Genomic DNA, 20,465 nt, shown 5'->3' with positions numbered 1-20,465 from the left:
ACATGCATTTTGATTGCTTCCAAGTTATATAAGAAAAAAAATGAACTTTTCTCACGTAGTTGCCTGGGTATTGTGAATAGTTGTCTTTAATACCCCCCACCTCTATCACTTTATTTTGGAAACAGAGCACTCTCAACCCCCTCCCCCATTTTCCTTCCTTCCCCACCTTCAATCCATAGCATCTGGGCGTCAGAAGGCAAGCCCAAGACCCAGAGCTGACCCAATCAGCATGTAGCATTTCTAGAGCTGACCCAATCAGCATGTAGCATTTCTAGAGCTGACCCAATCAGCATGTAGCATTTCTAGAGCTGACCCAATCAGCATGTGGTGCTCCCAGCAACAGTGATTCATCGGGGTGAGCACATGACAGCATGAGTCTCAGGACTTGCCTGGAAGCTCCCGGCTCTTTCCTGCTGGGTTGAACATGGAGGATGAAGCTGGAGGTGCCGCAGCCACCTTGCCATCTGGAACCTGGGAATGGAGTGAACACAGTTAGAGATAGCTCCAAGGCACCAGCGAAAAGTGAATCTCTTTGAATTGACTTCAGAATCTAGTAAGTTTCAGCATTCCCTTCCAGCAGCACCATCTTGGTTCTCTGGTTCTGGGTGATTTCCTCACTCTCTTTTCTGGGCGAGTGAACTTGGGACAGACTGCCTGGGTTCAAATCTCATTATCTCCACCACTAGCTGTGACTTGGGGCAATTTACTCTGTGCCCCCATTGTCTTAACTGTAAAATGGAAATAAAGATAATATGACCCTCGTAAAATTGTTGTGAGACGTGAATGTGTTAATGCATGCAGAGTGATTGGGGTAGCGGCATGCAGTAAGCCCTGTATCAGTGGTAGCTTTCATCACTGTTATGTTGTTATTTATATTGATGATCCCGTCTAGATATCTCCCTCCATCCTGCTGGTTGCCACCATTCCCTAGCACCTTGCTGTCTTGGTTCCTACTCCACCTAGGACTTTTTCATTCCTTTCTATGGGCCAAATTTCCTTCTCTGTGTCCCAATACTAAGGAGATTTCTCTTTCCAAGGTCACAGGTACCTATTATGAGACGTCAACCCAGGTAAATAGGCTCATGGGTTTCCCTTCAGATAGAAGGGTAGGGAAACTTTGTTTCTGTGCGTCCCACTTCAGTTTATAAATCTCTTTAATGAATACGATTTTTGTAATGTACAGTATTTTTTTGGCTGCCCAGAATCCACTGTATCACCTTTTGCTATCCAAATCCCAATTTCCCTGGGAAACCATTCCCTGACTCTCATCCAAATGGTTTGACCAGCCCTTCATGTCAGGTGGGCTAAGGCCATCAGGGCTTTCCTTTCCTGATGACTCTGATTGGTCCAGGGATGGGCATGTGACAACAGGACTGTTGGGGAAGGAGAAATGTACCCCCACCCTCATGAGTTCTTGTTGCTGGTCTAATTAAATTGTCACAAGACAAATAAACAGGAGAAGAAAACCAATGTAATTCCTACACACGGAGGTCTCAGACAAGTGGGACCCCTGCAGTGACCAAAGCAGGCTGTTTGTAAATCATTTTTAGACAAGGAAACAATTATTTGTGAAGATTTAGCGAAGGGGCTGGTGCTTGGGGCAGCAGACTAATGAAGGAGTAATAGAGTTAGTTTATACGGCTTCCTTAGCCTGGAGTTCCCTGACTCTGGTGATAAGGATGCTGTCTCTCCTCCTGGTACAGGGAGGAAACCTTCACATGGGAGATTTATTTACCACTTTTAGAGAGAAAGGTGGGGAGGTCTGTGTTTTTTTATATTATTTTTTTCCACCAGCTGTTTCTCAAGTAACTTCAAGTCAAAACAATCAATATGCCATTGAAGCATATTTGGGGGCAGCCTGCCCTGGGCCCCAACAGGACCAATGAGACGCAATGTGTCTGTTGTTGTGGCTTGTGGGAGTGAGGCAGGGATTCATTTCCACTGGACTTAGTCTTTCCTGAGCCTTGACAGAAGATTCTCTAAGAATGAACCTGAGAGGGAAAGGAGGAAGTGAGAGACCAGGAGACATTAGTCAGGACCTGAGGACATCATTTGAGCATCCGGATCCAGCTGTACCTGAAACTACTCTTTGCGCTTCTTAGTTATTTGATGTTGTAAATTCCTTTAATTTGAAGTTATTTAACTTGGCTTTTCTGTTGCCTGCAACCAAGTGTCCTGACTGATACAATCATCCAGTTATATGATGTTTGCATCTAAAAAGGGTTGTCCAGTGTCTCAGCCCAGAAGGAGTAGTGACTGTAGGATTGCAGACACATGGCAATAGGTTCTAGAGGGTCTCTGATGTCATCCTGGAGAGCTGGTTACTACTCAGCCTCAGATTCAGCTGGTTCTGCAAGAAGAGTCCTCAAGTTATCAGTTCTCTCCCTTCGTTCCTCCAGAAGGTATCCTTCTGTCCCTTTAAGGCAGCATACAAGTAACTTAGGATGGCTTTAATTAGTCCAACAGTGGAGAGACTGAGGAAAAAACTCAAGCCAGAGCCACTGGAATGTGGTGAAGTGCCGGTTACCCAGGTGGGGCTGACGTCATTCAGGACTTCGATGCTGGATTGGGTGCTCTGGCTTCCATCAACTTTTTTTTTTTTTTTTTGCGGTACGCGGGCCTCTCACTGCTGTGGCCTCTCCAGTTCCGGAGCACAGGGTCCAGAAGCGCAGGCTCAGCAGCCATGGCTCACGGGCCCAGCCGCTCCGCGGCATGTGGGATCTTCCCGGACCGGGCTTGAACCCGTGTCCCCTGCATCGGCAGGCGGACTCTCAACCACTGGGCCACCAGGGAAGCCCCCTTCCCTCAGCGTTTAAGAATGCTGGATCCCTGATCTGCCAAGACCTCAGATAGGTGGGGAAACATTTATGTGCATGGAGGGAAAAATCTCTTTCAGTTGCAAAGTGAGAATTTCAGTTGCTTTACCAGCATTAATCCAGAAAATCACTGTTTAAGATGGAAAAATTTTTAAAAATTTTACACAATTTTAAAAAATTGTGTAAATGAGCTGCTTGGTTGACTTAAAGGAGCAAAGCTTCCCACCAGCGTTCAGGGCTGGCCATTCATCAAGTGACCTGGCACACGTAGGACGGTGTCTTCGTCTGCACGTGCTTTGGTGGAGCAGCAAAAGTGTGCCCTTTTGACTCACTAATCAGTTTCCCTGAGTTTTCTGGGCTAATAAATCACTTTCTCTGGTCTCCATTAGCTACACATGGTGTTTCTGTCAGAAAGACCTTCATGTTTACATTCTTATTTGATAGCAAATGTTGAGGGACACCAGGCCTCCTTATTGACGAGAGCCTCTGACCCTGGGTCAGAGCAGGAAATGGCTTTTCCAGAAATGTCACAAAGGTCATAGAAGGCAGGAGTAAAGAAGTAATCACAGTGCTCAAGAATCTATGGGAAGTAGCAAAATCCGACAGGGTGGTTTTATTAGTCGGGGCTCTGCAGAGAAACAACCAACAGGAGATGTGTATGCGTGTTTGTGTGTTTATAAAATTTATTGTAAGGAATTGGCTCACATGATTATGGAGGCTGAGAAGTCCCATGATCTTCCATCTGTAAGCTGGAGACCCAGGAGAGCCAGTGACGTAGTTCCAGTCTGAGTCCAAAAGCCTGAGAACCAGGGGAGCCAATGGTTAAGTCCTAGTCCAAGGGCAGGAGAAGATCCATGTCCCCATTCAAGCAATCAGGCGTGAAGAGCATATTCTCCCTTCCTCTATTGTTCTCTTCAGGCCCTCTGCAGATTGGAAGATGCCCACGCACGTTAGGGAAGCAATCTGCCTTACTCAGTCCACCCATTTCAGTGAGAATCTCATCTGGAAACTTCCTCAAAGACACACCCAGAAACAATATTTAACCAAATATCTGGGCACCCCATGACCCAGTGGGGTTGACACATAAGATTAACCATCACAGTGGTGAATCCCTGGGTCCTTTATGAAGGCAAATCAGAGGAGAGAATGCAAATTTGTCCATTTATGGAATTTATTCCAAAACAGCGGATGCGAAAATTCCACTTGATGAAGGGCTGCAAGTTTTGTAGATGGAAAAGAAGTGGTTACAACAATGAGCTGAATATAAATAATTCTGCATTTTTACAGATTCAATATTTGAAGTTTTGGCTATTTGCAAATGACTCGTTCTACAGGCTGGGTGAGCTTGTGCTTCGGTAACAAACGAGATCAAAATCTCAGTGGCTGAAAATACGAACCAGTTTCTTCTCACGAAGGCTGCATTGTCGCTTCAGGGTCAGCTGGGACCTCTTCGTATTGGGACCCAGGCTCACAGAGGCTCTATCTTGGCGCTTCCTCCTACAGTCACTGTGGCAAGAGGAAGATGACATGGCTTAAAATATTTGCCCAAGAGGGACACCACAACGTCCTTCCCCATCTCATGTGCAATGTCAATTATATGGCCTCCACCGGGATGGGGAAGAGCCTGGGAGGACACAGGAAATGTTCCGTGAGTGGGACACCCACACAGCCCATGACAGGCGGCAACGGCTAGCTTTACAAGGCATGAGTTCCACTCTCTTACAGTAGAGCTGGTGGATGGGCCCAGGCCCTGTGGCTGTTGAGCGAGTTCGGTCCACTCACTGCTCAGGCTCTGGATGCCAGAAAGATCTGGGCTGCACTCTCATCCACTTTGTATCTTTCTCATGAATTGATACAAATGCAGATTTGGGGGGTGAAAAATTAGCCCCAAAGAGGAAGTCAGGTCTAGTCATGGAAGCAAAGAACAACAGAAGAGGCTCAAAGGAGTTGGGTTCTTAGTTAGCAAACAGCTCTTCTGGAAAAACCTAGAGTCAAATGCAAAGAACAAAATGACAAAGTTGTGTAAATGACAGAGTAGCGTAAATGTTGATATTTTGCATAAAACTGCTGTATCATCCTTTAAAATGTATCTAATTAAAGCTAAATAGCATAGTCGTTGAATAGCCACTATCCTTCCAAAAAATATATTACATTTTTCTTAAACATTAGGAATATGGATCATTTCCCTTTCTCCTCGAAAGATCCCCTCCTCTTCTCCCTGGTGATTTTGTCTTATTTCAATACATTTTTACCCTGTAAATTATTTTACTTATGAACTATGTTTAGAATTGGATTTATCTTTGGAATTTGTAACACCCAAGTGATCAAAATGACGTATTTGGATAAATAATTATTAAACATCAAAGCAACATTTTATCGGAAATGCACATCTTTATGAAGCGGATGGAGGGGATCGGGAAGTCTCAGTGAAAGGACACCGCCTCAGCCCCCAATGTAACAACCTGCCCCCTTGTTGAACCTGTGGGAGGCCCACCAGCCCTGAAGCAAAGCACCGTGCGGAGACTCTGGGTGGGTGAAGATCTCACCTCTCCTTCTAAGATGGGAAAGGCCGGTTGTGAAGGGGAGATGGGAAAGGTGGGCAGTGAGAGCGCTTTCAGGTGGGTCAGTAGGGAATGTTATCGCATGGAGTTTGAGGATCGGTGCCCACGTGCTCTTGGGAAGTGCTTGTGTGCCCCCACGGGAAAGTTGGCCTCGCTTTGAAAATCCTTCCTCCACTCCCTGACTTGCTGGAATGGCTTCTCTCCCCTGGCTTGTGCCAGAGCAACTAATATTGTGTAAGGAACACTGGACCCTTTCCACAGCATTTGTCACACCGTGTCTCATTTGTTCCCATCACAACAATGCTGAGAGTTGCTCCGAGCAGGAACTGGTCTTCGCCGCCATCCCGCCGTGTTGTGTAGGACTGGGTGTCTATATATATATATATATATATATATATATATATATATATATATATATATATATATATTTTTTTTTTTTGCTGTACGCGGGCCTCTCACTGCTGCAGCCTCTCCCGTTGCGGAGCACAGGCTCCGGACGCGCAGGCTCAGCGGCCATGGCTCACAGGCCCAGCCGCTCCGCGGCATGTGGGATCTTCCCGGACCGGGTCACGAACCCGTGTCCCCTGCATCGGCAGGCGGACTCTCAACTACTGTGCCACCAGGGAAGCCCTGACTGGGTATATTTTTGTTTGGACATCCACACACTGGTCCTTCCCCACACCTCCCTTCTATCCTCTCTCCTTTCTCTCCAAGATCCCATCTCCTCATCACTTCCCTCTTCCTTCCTCTCTCGCTTCCCTTTCTCTCTCTCTGCCTCTTTGTCTCTCTCCCTCCCTCTCTCTCTCCTCTCATTCTCTCTCTTTCTCTTCCTTCTGTTTCCTTCTCTCCTCCAGTCATCTTTCTCCTTGAAATTGTTATCACAAAACTAAGCCTTGGATGTTATTTGCATAAAACCATTACAAAGGGGGCAAGAGTGACATTTCTTTAGGGCCTGGGTCCAAGCCTTTGACAGATGCAGCTGGTATCAGAGAAAACAAATTGTTAATGTTCTACTGAAATTTCACTGAGGGCACTAGATAGTTGCATGGGGGAACCAAAATATACTAGGGTCGAGGCAGATAAACTCCATTCCCAAACCACTAAGATGAAAAGGCAGCAGCAAATTAGGTTTGAAATGGACATCCCTGTCCTTAGAGATTTCACAGTGACAAATGGATTAGTCCCCAGGTGGAACACAAACCTACTTTGCTTTCATAGAAGCAGAGAAGACTAATAAGGCTATGTCTCTATGCAGCCCTGAATCAACTGGGGCTCCATCAACCTGTTTAATCGCTTCTCAGCTGAGCTTCCTAATTAAGTTGCAGTAAGAGTTGGCCCTTAAGAAACCTGTAAACACTTGAGTTTATTAATTAATGTTTAATTTTCTTTCATTTAAAATGAAATGTGTTTCATTATTATATTATTTATTATTTTTAAATTAATAGTGCTTCCAAGGAATAGCATGGAGAAGGATCCTTTGATGCCCTTATAACATCTATCAGTGTTCTCAACGCCATCAATATAATGCTAAGAAATATTTGCAAGGTCAAGTAAAATTATCTTTAGGAAACTGTTTACTGTGATTTATCTGGGACACAAACTCCAGGTAGCAAGGGTGAGGCTTTGCAAACTCAGCTTCAAGCCAGTATCCTAACCTTGCTTCTCACCCCCAGCCTCCTATCAGTCAGGAAAGGCTGGGCTGGGCTACAATAACGAATAACCCTCAAATCACAGTCACTTCACACATCAAGATCTATTTTTCTTTCTCACGCAAAGTGGACTGCTGGTCCAGAGGACCCTGGAGGGCAGTGTCCCTGCATGGACTCAGCCGTCAGGGGCTTCCATCTGGCAGTGTCAACCTCGCCACACCTGTTTCCACCACGTAGGTCAGGGCTGTGAGCCCCGGAGCTCCTGTACCTGTCTGAACCCTTCAGTCTTCAGTGACATGTGACGCCTTTTCCATCCACACCAATTGTCTAGGGTGTGTCCCACAGCTCACCTAGCTTCCAGGGAACCGGAAGTGGCATCCCTTTTTGTTTCCAGCAGGAGGAAGAACCAGATATGCAGGAACACTCAAAGTTTCTACTATTCCCCTTTCCACGAAATCGCTGCTTCTAAGACTCTCCTGTAAACAAATTCTGGAGCCACTGATGCTTTTCACAACATGGAACAAAGATATTTTCCAAAGAAATAATCAATTCTCCTTTCTTCCTTTTTCCTTTACACAAGGTGGGGCCCATGCCTTCTTACCTGGAAGAGTGCCTGGCATATAACAGGCATCATAAATATTTGTTGAATGAATTCATAAGTTCATGAGTGGCTGAATGACTGAATGAATGAATGAGGGTCATGCAATGCCTCTCCCGTTGTATCAGTACTCCTCTTGGGATGCTGACAGTGTTTTGCAGAGGGCGGCCCTGGGAAGATGGGAGATCCAGGTTCTAGCCCTGTCTCTGCTGACAGCTCTGTGAGCTGGAGCAAGACGCTAAGCCCCACGGACATTGTGCGTGAAGGAACAGGTGTGTTGTGCGGACATGTGCCTGGAGCTGCTCTAGCCACTCGTTTCTTGCATGGGGGAACTGGACAGGCGTAGTGGCCATCTGGAGGTGGAGACTGGGGCAGAGCAGAGAGAAGCACCAGGAAATTATCTGGAGTCAGGAAGCCAGGAAAAGACTAAACTTTTTATTAGGCAAGTAGAACGAAGAAAGGATCTGGCTTGATATCTACTGGGGATGTCTGGTTTACACAAATAAAATTATGTCCAAATGGGAGAGACCAGGAAACTAGCTGGGAAAGCATGACTTGGCTTTGCTAATAATAATCATCCCATCTGCCTAAGCTCACATGGATGGAAAAAGAATAATACCAACAACACACCCGTGCACAGGACTCTACAGTTTGGAAAGCATTTTAAGATATGGAATCAACTCTGACTATTAACATTACATTGGACAGACATTCCAGGTCTAAATACCTTACAGATATTTGCTTAATCTTCACAGCAAGATTATCCTCATTAGACAACGAGGAAACTGAGGCATGGAGATTAAGTGTTTCGCCCAAGGTTATATAGTTGCTGGCACAACCAGTATCTACATTTCAAACCCAGGCAGAGGGTTCTAGAAGCCACACACTGAACTCTACATGCTGCAGCCTCTGGAAAAAAATAGAATAAGACTCTTCTGATGATGCCAGTGGCTAGAATTCCATCCCTTACATGAAATGATGGAGATGGAGTTTCTCAGAGGAAATGCTCTCTATTCAGAGACTGTTGAGGGGAAAATACCTGAATTTTATCCCATAGTATAAAGACATTTTGTACTATATTTTTATTCTTTTATTTATTTATTCTCCCCTGAACAAAATTTACTGAGCACTTACTATGTGCCAGGTCCTGTTTAAAGTTCTCTGTGTGTTACCTCAGGTAATTTGTCTTATTCTGCTCAGGCTGCTGTAACAAAATACCATAAACTGGTGCCTTATTAAAGAAGCAGAAATTTCTTTTTCGCAGCTCGGGAGGCTGAGAAGTCCAAGGTTACGGCACCAGCAGATTCGGTGTCTGATGAGACTTGCTTCCTAGATAGCTGTCTTTTCTCTGTGTCCTCATGTGATGGAAGGATGAGGGAGCTCTCTGAGGTCTCTTTTACACGGGCACTCATCTCATTTGTGAGGGCATTTATTATTATTTTATTCATTAGCCCAAATCTTCATGGCTTAAAGCAACAAAGTTTATTTCTTGCTCAAATCCACGTCTATCTCAGGGAAGTGGACATCTCTACTCCACAGTACCTTCCCTTATATACCTGTGATGACAGTTCCTCTACCATCTGGAATTTGGAAAAGGAAAGAAAGCCTGGGAAAGAAACACTGGATCTTAAAAGATCAACCCCAAAGTAACACACACACTTAATTTCACATGTCACTGGCCAGAGCCAGCCACATGGCCACCCCTGACTTCACCAGAAGGAGGAAGTTCAATGCTATCACATGCCTGACCTCCTTACTTCCTATATGTGTGACTGTGGCCAAGTCACTTAACTTCACTCATTTCCCTGTGTCTCAGTTTCTTTGTTAGATGAAAACAGAAACATTGTTTGTGGCATTGTCATGAGAATTAAATGTGATGATAAACCAAAAATGTTCGCTATCAACATAGTGATAATGATGTCATCTACCCATAGAACAAAAAAGTATTATTTGTGTGTGTTGTGTCTGTTTAACATAAGTAGTATTATGCTATGATACTTCAGTGCTAGTAGAAATGCATGATCTGGCTGAAACAATAACCTTCCATTTTATTCCATAATTATACACACACACACACATGCACACACAATACGTCAGTATATGCAGCTCACTGCTTTGCACGATTCCCATAAAAACTCGGTGTCAGAGTTTTACTGCTTTGGGCCTGAGGCCACTTAATGATTGAAAGAGAAAATGGTGGGCGCATGTTTGGCATTTCCTCATGCTAGCAAGAGAGGATGGCTGTTCTCAATGACAGTTCTGGCCAGTGTGCCCACTGGCCCGTGGCGATCTGATGTCAGAGAGGACACATGAGTCAGGGAGCTAGGATGCTTGAACGCTGAGGTAGCTGGAAATTCGGAGTCAGGATATGCGTGGAGAAAGGAGAGCGAGGTTGGGGTCAAAAGAGGGCACATGAGACATCCCTGGGGGAGTGGGAGCTGAGGAAGAGCAGAAAAGGGAGGCATCTGGGCAGAAGCCATGTTCTGGAAGCAGCAGCTCAAGGAGGAGGCAGGTGGCCATGGTGGAGGGCAGGGGTCCTGGGAAATGAGGTCCAGATGCCAAAGGTCAAGAGAGGCCAAGGAGTGCAAGGAGTCTAGGTTGACCCTGGAGGACAACATGTCTGGGTGGATGCAAGGAAGATGGTTGTCTTTGTGCCCGCCCAGCAGTCACCCCCCATACTTCCAGGGACGGGACTCATTACTCTGGGAACCAGGCTTTGCTACTCCCAGGCCAGCTCCAGTGGTGACCATGTGACCCAGGCTTGGCCAATCAGATATCACATGCCTCTGGCCACAGTGATTGGCTCAGGAATGGCATGTGACTGCAGTCAGAGCCAATGAGAACGAACCCTGAGCCTTCCTGGATTTAGATACACCCAAAACCAGCTCACCCCTGGCTTTACGTTGGCATGAGCCAATAAATTCCCTTTGTGTAAACCAGATAGACGTGGGTTTTCTGTCACTTACAACCAAATGTCTTCTAAAACATGGAATGTGCCTCTTTGAAGATTGGTGTTTCTTTTCTCAGTGAACACTTTCACTCTGCAGACACTTGATAGACGTTTTTGACCTAATGAGAATAAATTCTGTTGAATTCTCAAAAATCACATTCCGCTTCAGTGCCCCCCACACCCAAGAAATCCAATGTTAATTTGCTCTCGAAAAACACACATTTCCAAAGAGCCTTCACAGCCTCCGATACAAATTTTAGTCTTGGCGATTGGTCTTTGAATCCTTAACGTCACGTACAACTTCATGTCCATCTGGTCTACCTAGAAAACTCCACAGGGCCAGTCACCATGTGGTTGATTTTGATGACAACAAAACGAAACCCTAAAATTTGTTTGCTCTGAAAGCATTAAGATGGTAGTTATCCAATCCGAACTGTACTACTTCTTAAATCACCGTGAAAACAAAATTAGTAGTTTATTTAAACACAGTCAAGAAAAGAAAAGAGTGGGGGAAAATGCCCCAAGGAATGTGTTAGCAATTTTCCTTGGAAGGAAACACATGCGTAAGCTAAGGGTAAATGAGGTTTGTGGTAACTTGGAGGAATAAACCGATCTCCAGTTTATGATTGTCCATTTCTTGGCTCTTCCTTACAAATAGCTCAAGAAGTCCCTGCCATGTCTGAATTTCTTCCTAACCAAGTGATTAGAATAAAAGTGCCTTTGGTTTGGACAGTGTGGACATGGGACTATTTCTTTAACCGAACATTTGAGATCATAAATACATCGAGCTCCTCAGTGACTCCGCTTGGACTCAGGAGCAAGGTTTGAGCTAATTCAGATACCAACAACTAAGCTGCTTGTACTTATTTTTAAAAAATCTTTTCTTTAAATTTGAAATTTCTGAGGTTTTCTGCCCTAATCGTAGCTCCCCTGCCTTTTGTGAAATTGTCAGTTCGCCACGGGAAACACACAGCATTATTACCAGTTGTGTGGACTCTAAGAAGCCTGATCTGCCGTTCCTTCCAGAGAGTCTGGGAGTTCCCCAACACTCTTTATGAAATTCCTTTTCTGCTTAAATAGCTACGGTGGATTCCATTGTTGGCAAACGAGCACGCTGACAGATGTCCTGGGGAAGACCACCCGCTTTACATGCTCGTCCTTCCCAAGCCTCCGCAGCTGCTGGCCATGCTGCAGCCTTCACCCGAGTGTCTGACGGGCAGCGGCCATGCCTGCTCACTTCCCCATGACAGATGACAGACTAGCTGAGCAGAAACATTTCCTTATTTATTTTTAAACCGCTTTGTTGAGGTGTAATGGATACATGACAAAGTGCACAAATTTCACGTATACAATGTGATGAGCTTGAACGTATGCAAACACCCATGAAACATCACCACCATCAAGGTAATAGACGTATCGATCAACCCCAAGTTTCCTTGCACCCTACCTTTTGTGGTAAGAACACTTAACGTGAGATCTACCCTCCTAACAAATTTTTAAGTATTGTTGACTCTAGGCAGAAAACATTTAGTTTTTGGTTCAAAGTGTGAGGGTTGGATTGTACATCAATGGAAAGCCCATCTGCAAACATGTATTCATGAATCCTAGATGTTGTAAGTCAGAGGACAAGTCCTTGGGGAACTGTATCATATTAGTAACTACTAAGGATTTTCCTGGGGGGTTGGGGAGGAGGGCTGGTCACAGCCAAAGAGACTCTGTGCTTGGTCCTTAAGATCCATGGAAAAGTGGGACCAGAGGGTGGTGGTTGGGCTGGAGAAATGGGCCCAGTCCGGGGGAAAGGGAGTGTGAGATGCTCTGGCAGACTTTGGGGGCTCTTCCGTAATGTCTGTGCTTCCCTTCTTTTGTATTAGAAGCCCAGGTATTTTGCTTGGCACACGACTGTGTGAAAGAAAAACTCCATTTCCCATTCGGGCTTGCCGGTAGACGCGGCCAGATCACTAAGTTCTAGTTAGTGGGATATACGCCCAAGTACTGTATTCAAATTCTGAAAAGCGTCTTAAGGAGAGAGGGCAAGTCCCCCCTCCACAGCTTTTTTCCTGCTTCCTGTGGCTGGAATGCAGACTCGGGTGTCTGATGTAGAGCAGGCGCCCAGAGCTATGGGTGAGAAGCCTTATGCTGAGCATGGCAGAGCAACACGATAGAAGGGGCCTGGGCCCTTGATGTCTTGGGAGCCACTGTCGTAGCCCTGGACTGTCCACATTTATATGAGACAGAAATACACCTTTATCTTGTTCAAGGGTCCTGTCCACTGTGGCGGCGGGGGGGAACTCACAGCTGAATGAAATCTCAAATCTCATCTCAGTGGGTGTCACTGAGCTAGAAATCTTGGGGCGATTCCGAATGTAATAGGCAGTACCAGTGGTCACCCTATTGGAAGCATAGTGCAAAACTCTATGGACTGAGGACTGGATGGTTGACAGACTGTAAGAGATGTCTGGGTTCTGAGAAAGGTGGACACTCAGTGGACTGGCCAAGAAAAGCTGAGCACGGGAGCTCGGTCCTGAGACTGAAAAGTGAGGGAGAGGAGTGTAGAGAGAGGATGGTTGTCTTCCACAGCTTGGAGGGGGAAGTCAGCATCCTTTCCAGGGAGAAGGGGAGAATCAAACCACACCAGAGTAAGGTTCTACGAGGAAACCAGTGCAGATGAGGACTTGCTGATAGTTAAGATACCTTGAACGCTATATCTACAGGACCCAGCGCATAGTCAGCGGGCAACAGTTATTTGCTGAATGAAATAAAGAAGGAATGATGGCATGAATAGCACCCAGAGAAATAAGAGAAGCAGTGTGGAATAGTGGCTAAGAATGGGGGCTAGACTCCTAGAATCCATATCAATGTATCTCAGACCAATGCCTAAAAATAGTGTTCAACAAATATAGACTAGTACTATTATTACTGCTACTACTACCGTTGTTGTTGTTATGGTTGAGAGTAACTGAGTGTCCACAGGTGGATCTGATTGCAAATGGAAATATGCCAGGGTCCATAAGCCACTGCCTCTTTCGAAACTTCCCTGGCAATTTTTCCTCCACATTCTCAGATGCAGCTCAATGCTCCTTCAGGTCCTGGGTTAATTTCTGTTCCTCTAGGACATCAGTTGTGATCACCTTGCTCCACAGCCATCTTCCCCTGCTCTGACAGCACGTTATTACCTTGTCATTGGGCACTGGATGCAGCTGTCCTGTGCCATCCTGGATAGATTTTACCTTATTTCATTCCTTGCTTTCCCAGCATTCGGTGGGCCAACGAGACCCCTCGAAATATCCGAGTCCTGCTTGATTCTGCAGACTTATCTTGTAGCATCTCCTCCAACTTTGAAAATCACATCCATACGCTCACATTTTACCTTTAGTTATTGCATTTTTTTAAATGGATGTGTAATAATCATTCTTCTATTGCTGGACATTCACTTTGCCCCCTAGTTTTTCACTGTTAATATCTTTGAAACTATATTTTTAAAATATTCATAATTATTAATATGTGATAATCAGAGAAAAGGTGTGAACAATTTCATGCTTCTGATAATACTTCCCACATACTCTCACATTTTTAAGTTATCATCTAAATTTTGTATAATAGGCTTAAATATATATTTGGATATAATTAAATTATATAGAATGTTAATATAAGTAAATATTATCAAAATAGAATACATATCTATTTTATATATAAATATAGTAAATAAAATTTATATAAATGGATATAATTTTTGACATGTAAATATTGGTATTTTAAAAGAGAACTGTAATGTAATTTTCAAAGTATGTCCATTGAAGCTCAATTGCGGTTTGATACTCACCATCATGGATAAAATTAATACATATACAAGCTTTGTTTTAATTGTTAGGAATTCTGCACCGTTCTTTTTTATCAACTTGTACTACCCTGGCAGAAATTTGGTCTTAATATAGATTTTTATTCTTGGAAGTCTTTTATTAATCACTTTATCATCCATCACTGACTGCACAAAAAAATGTGCCTAAAATTGAAATTAAAAATTTTTCATTGACTACAAGTCTTTAAATTTTAAAATAAGTTATTTTAAATTCAATGATCGTTATGGTGGTTAGTAGAATACACTTGATCAAAACAGCTTAAGCATGTCACAGCCGGTGATAAAGAATGATCAATCCATAAAGTACAATACTTTGGGATATATTTCTCTTAATATGAGAGGTGGGACTGTTTTTTCAATGAATGTATTCATGAATGAATATTGTTAATTTAGAAAGATAGGCTTCAGTGTCAATTCTATTCATACCATTTGTTTTTCTTGGTGTCAGCACGGAAAGCCTGTTCATGAGAACAAACAGATGGGCTCGGAAGGGCTTCTGTTGTCTGCTGTGCAATTGTTTGGGCTCCTTTCAAGTTATATGCCAAAAATTACTTAGTGATTTTTGATAATCTATAAGCTGACGTAGGTACTAGTTTCTCCAATTTCAGTGACAGTGAAGAATTGAAAACAGTCTAACTCCTAAAAGGAGGTGGTTCCCAGTTAGACACCAAACGTGGTACCCAGTTATCGGACATTTGTGTTCTCCACGCAAGGTGAATATATCAAAATGTGCCTTTGTTTGGTGCCCTGAAGGACTTTTTTTTTTTTTTTTTTCGCAGCAGGGGACGGCACCTTTGTTAGATTCAGGATGGGTGATGCCTTTTCAAGGGGGAGTCTCCCATCCCCCACCCCTCTCCACCTTCCTTACTCCCCAGGAGGCTGACTGCACAGACCAATGGGCTCTGTTCTCCTAAGGCCAATGAGGGATGCGGCATTGGTGGAAGCCAGGAGAGAGTAAAGTCGACTGGGCATTTATTCCCTGGCCTTATCTGCGAGGTGACCCAGGGTGGCTGCCTCTTCTCCAGAAGGCCACACCTCCTTCACATTTTATGCAGCCTCCCTGTCTCCAGGTTCTAGAAACTTCTCTCTCCCCTCGCCCTACTCAGGGCCACACCAGCCCAAAGGCGGCACTATCCTTTGTAGTTTTCTTTACCCCACCTACCCCTTTGTAAATTATTTCCTCTGTTAAATTCTCCTCGAATTACCCAATTTGAGTGCACTTTCTGTTTCGTGTTGGCACCCTGACTGATAAACCTACTTTTTATATAGTGGAAGAAGGACATGTGTGAAAGAGGAAGTGGCAGATAGGACACATGTCAGTGGAAGGTCTCTTGGAAATTGTCGTGGAAATTGACTCTCTTAGAACCCCCTGTGCCTATAAACCCTTGGAAAATCTTCATGCCCCGGCCCCACCAGGGGTCTGGGTGCTCCAATTTGATGATGGGCCATCTGGTACCCGACCATCCATCTCTGTCCCCTCCACTGTATAACGGTAAGGACACAGTTGGGAACCAAAGAGGCACTAGACAAAGCTGGCAAGTGCTTTCTCACTAACGCCAGTGGATACAGGTGAATCCCATCCAGCTGTGATGTGTGTCCAGCATCTTCCAAACTCTCCTGCTGCCCAGCCACGGCCACCACTGGCCTCACCCGCAAGGGCTGCCGAAGTCCTCCTTTGAGCTCTGGTATGTGGCCGGGGCTGGTTTCACAAAAGCCAGGACCCCATAACTGCCTTCCAGAGTCTGGCGTCAGTCACCCGTGACGGGAGCCTGCCTGGTTTCTCTGCTAGCCTCTCTGCAGCGCTGATTTAGGAGTTCCAGACAACCCAGCAGCAGCGGGCAACTGATCTACAATAACATGCAAAAATATAGGGGTCCCCAGGCAACGACAGCAGCTGCGGTTTGAGTTAAATTGGAGGTAAAATGTGAGCTGGGTCCACCTGCTGAGGTTGGAGTGATGATCTTGCACCTCCCATCCTGGAATGGTCTAGAAGCCCCTGGGGGCTATTGCCTGGTGCCACTGAGACTTGAGGCTGCTGGTAGATGGCTGTAGGTGTGGCATTAACTGCCACTGTGATTATTTTCCTTTATGAGGGTGTTTCAGGTTCTACCATCTACCTGTCTACCTACCTGTCTACCTGTCTACCTACCTATCTACCTGTCTACCTATCTATCTACCTGTCTACCTACCTGTCTACCTATCTACCTACCTATCTACCTATCTACCTATCTACCTACCTACCTACCTATCTACCTGTCTACCTATCTATCTACCTGTCTACCTATCTATCATCTATCATCTATCTATCTACCTACCTATCTATCTATCATCTATCTATCATCTATCTATCTATCTATCTATCTATCATCTATCTATCTAGGGTTATGGTTCACATGATAGTTTGAATTATTTTTCAGCAACTATTCACACTCTTCTCTTCATCTTGTGAGTGAGTAGTGCTTCACACCCTCTTCCATGTGGGTTTGGCCCCGTGACTTGCTTTGACCAGTTGAATATCGGTGAAAGTGACACAGAGCAAAGGCATTCAATGTGCTCCTGCAGTTTGTTTTGCTCTTGCTTTTGGGGATCTGCCACGAGAAGAGCGTGCCCTGGTAGCTGCTCCCCCTGAGCTTGTGGAGCAAACCCCGCAGAGGCCCGCCAAGATCATCCAAGCTGTGGTGACCCCATGGACCTGTGAGTGTGGGGATAGGTGCTCCTTGTCAACCACTGAGCTGGGCTGGCAACGCCCGAGAAAAGACTGCGTTTGCAAATTCTGCTCTGCTGAACCCAAGGGAAGCAGTGTTTATGACTCCACTCAAAACCAGGTTTCATTCATCCTGGCATTTATTTGTGAATGTGCTTGTTTATTCTGCAAATGCTTTTTGATCACCCTAGGTATCAAGCACTGCTCTAGAGAGACTCATATATCTCTGTGTGTCTGTGTTGTCCCTTGATCTTCAGGAGAGAAATGAGGTTATGCAGGTGCACATCCTTAAAGTGCTTTGAAAGGCAGGGTATAAATCCAGCCTGTTTCCCAGCCCGTTTTTCCTGCTCTGCTCGGCTGCGTGACCCTCTGAGGCCAGGCTGGGGTGGGGTGAGTGGAAAGGAATCCTGCTCCTGCTTGGACAGGCTCAGATGATCCCCCTGCATTAAATCAGGGGCTGTGGGGGAGGGAGAGGGAAGGGAGGTGATGCTCACCGTCTCCTCTGTGGGGAACAGGTGTTCGCACCTCTTGCCTGGGTTGACTCAGCCACTTTGTGGTTAACCTTGTTTCTGTTTTCAGATAAAGAAACTGAGGCTCAGAGAGAGAGAATAACTCACCCAATTATTGGCACAGGGCAGGAGCAGTAACTGTTAATTATTATTATGCCAGGTCCCCGTGATTAGAGAAGTGAAAAGATTGAACTCTTGAACATCTGTGCAGAAGAGAGCTGCTCTAGCAGGTCTGACTGCTGTCCTTTGAAGGGCCTGCTTGCAGGGTTGGCCCTTGGCTGGTATATGGGAACTTGGATTTCGGGAGGGTTCTCAACACCCTGACTGATAAGAGTGGCTCCCTATGCCTAAACTGTTTATACAAAACAATGTGTTTTATGTTGAGCACCTGTTCTCCTTCCGGGAGTCTGGGGTTTGGGTACGTACGAGGCAGAGGCTGCCACGTGCCCAGCCTCCGGGCAGAGTCTCTAATGAGCTTGCCTGGTGGGCAACGTCGCACGCATGTTGTCACATCTTGTTGCTGGAGGAATAAAGGCAGGCTTGTGTGACTGTACTGGGAGAGACCCTTGGAAGCTGGCTCCTGACTTCCTCTGGACTTCACTCCATATGCCTTTTCCCTTTGCTGATTTACTTTGTACCGATTCCCTGTAATAAATCACAGCCCTGAGTATGGTTGTAAGCTGAGTCCTACTGAGTCCTCCCAGTGAATCAGCTCGCCTGACAGTGGTCTTGGGGACCCTCAACACAGCATCCCTTCCCTTTTCTTGACTCTAAGGCTTGGCTTTGGACCCTTCACCCCACCTCTGACACCATCCTTGACTTTTAGGATCATCTTACTCATCCACAGGACTCTGTTGAAATCGTACCTTGATCAAGAGTTGTGAAGGGTTTTCACCCTTCTTGAGATTCTGCAGCATTAACTTCCACAACCATCCATCAGGTGCTGTGTCTTAAATGATCATCTGTTTTCTTCCTAAGAACTGTGTGAGTTTTGTGACATGTGTCAGTTTATCACAGCCCTTAGCCTAGAAGCTGAGATAAAATGATATAAAGTGAATGTTTTGACATTGGTTTGCCTTGTCCTCCATGCTGTGTGCACTGAAAAATGACTTTTGAAGATAGAATCTTAATAGATACCAAATTATTACCTAACTTCAAGATATTTTGACAGTTCTTCATAGACACAGCTATAGCAACTATGTCTCTCAGTTATAGTGTCACAACTGGAATTAGCCCTAGGACTGTGAATCTTATTTTTAAATGTGATTAGAATTTTATTCCCTATAGCCTGATTGTTTTAACTTGTTAATCCGGTCATCAAAAATTGATTGAGTGCCAAGTGCCATTAACTGCGAATATTGTGGAAATTTGAAATGAAGAAGACCCATTCTCTGCTTTGGAAAGACCTGGGTTCTATGTTCGGTGGTTTTTGTAGATAGTTTTCATGCCCACCCAGTATCTGGCCGCCCCTATCCCTGCCATGCAATAACCTCAGTGTTGGTCATGCTCACCCTTCTCCCAAGTCACCCATGTCTCTCAGGGAAACTGACCCCATGCCCAACTACAGTGGGACCTGAACGTTCCAAGCTAACTAGCGTAATGCCACCCTCTTTGCCACATGATTGGTTCAGCAAAGCTAGGCGTGAGCCAATCAGCATGTAATATTTTCCTAGGCTCAGGGTGGTCCAATCAGGGCAGAGTTAATATCTTCCTTGGAAACCACCCTCTGGATATGGGAGAATTGGTGATTTGAGTCCTGGCATTGCTAGGCCATTTTGAGAAGCCAGGCTGAGGAGGAAAAGGGTACAACATGGAAAATGAAAGATAAAATGGAGAGAGAGCTTATTCAAGTCACTCCTGATGTCTGAACCTCTGAATATATTGCTTACATGAACAACAAATCTTTTTTTTTTTTTTTTTGTGGTACGCGGGCTTCTCACTACTGTGGCCTCTCCCGTTGCGGAGCACAGGCTCCGGACGCGCAGGCTCAGCGGCCATGGCTCACGGGCCCAGCCGCCCGCGGCACGTGGGATCTTCCCTGACCGGGGCATCGGCAGGCGGACTCTCAACCACTGCGCCACCAGCGAAGCCCAACAAATCATTTTGAATAATTAAGTTAGGATAAGTTAGTACTTTCGATGTTGCATTCATAATCAATCTAAATGATTTGGCTCCAGAGCATCTGTCTGTCTGTCCTTTCTCCCATCGTTTATACTCTGATTTTCCTTTGGGGAAATTATCCCTCCTATATTCCCAGACACATGTTTTGGGTGGAACTGATACCAGGCTCAGATACACAAGGGAGCTCATGTGAGCTTATGCCAAACGGCATACTCTGGCATTTTGGTTTGGATGATTGGTTTAGGAATAGACACATAACCCAATTTGGGCTAGCAAAAGGATAAAAACTTTATGACTTACACACTAGATACTATGAGACCTCCTTTCTTCCTCTTGTTTGTGTGGTGGAAAGATCTGTGTTCTAGACACCCAGGAGCGATTCTGCTGCCACCCGTTGAGAACCCAGAACCACCAGAAGATAGAGTCCAAAGATGAAGCCAACATTACAGAAAGCAGAGGTGAACAAGAGAAATCAAATCATTTAAGATCCTGGATCCCACCTGCCATGAGGCATGCTACCTCTGGACTTCGTTATGGGCACCAAACCCAACCCAGCCAACAACACCAAAACCGTTTATTAAGGAAAATAGTTTGAGCTGGATTTTCTGACATTTGCTACGCATGATAAACATTTCTATATCATTAGCTATTAGGGAAATGCAAATTAAAGCCACAATGAAATACCACTACACATCTGTTAG

The 20,465-nt window shown here is 45.1% G+C and overlaps 1 long non-coding RNA gene across 1 annotated transcript in view; it reads left to right on the top strand.

Moving 5' to 3' along the window:
- The first annotated feature begins 407 nt into the window (after nucleotides 1–407).
- LOC117202498 (uncharacterized) overlaps nucleotides 408–20,465 on the top strand; it is a 42,753-nt gene continuing 22,695 nt past the window's right edge. Inside the window, exon 1 of the long non-coding RNA XR_004484925.2 lies at nucleotides 408–553. This is a non-coding gene — a long non-coding RNA (uncharacterized LOC117202498). The remainder of the gene's footprint in view (nucleotides 554–20,465) is intronic.

This window comes from Orcinus orca, chromosome 16, assembly GCF_937001465.1.
Source record: "Orcinus orca chromosome 16, mOrcOrc1.1, whole genome shotgun sequence".
Classification (NCBI taxonomy): domain Eukaryota; kingdom Metazoa; phylum Chordata; class Mammalia; order Artiodactyla; family Delphinidae; genus Orcinus; species Orcinus orca.
This window is presented reverse-complemented; position numbering and strand designations above follow the sequence as displayed.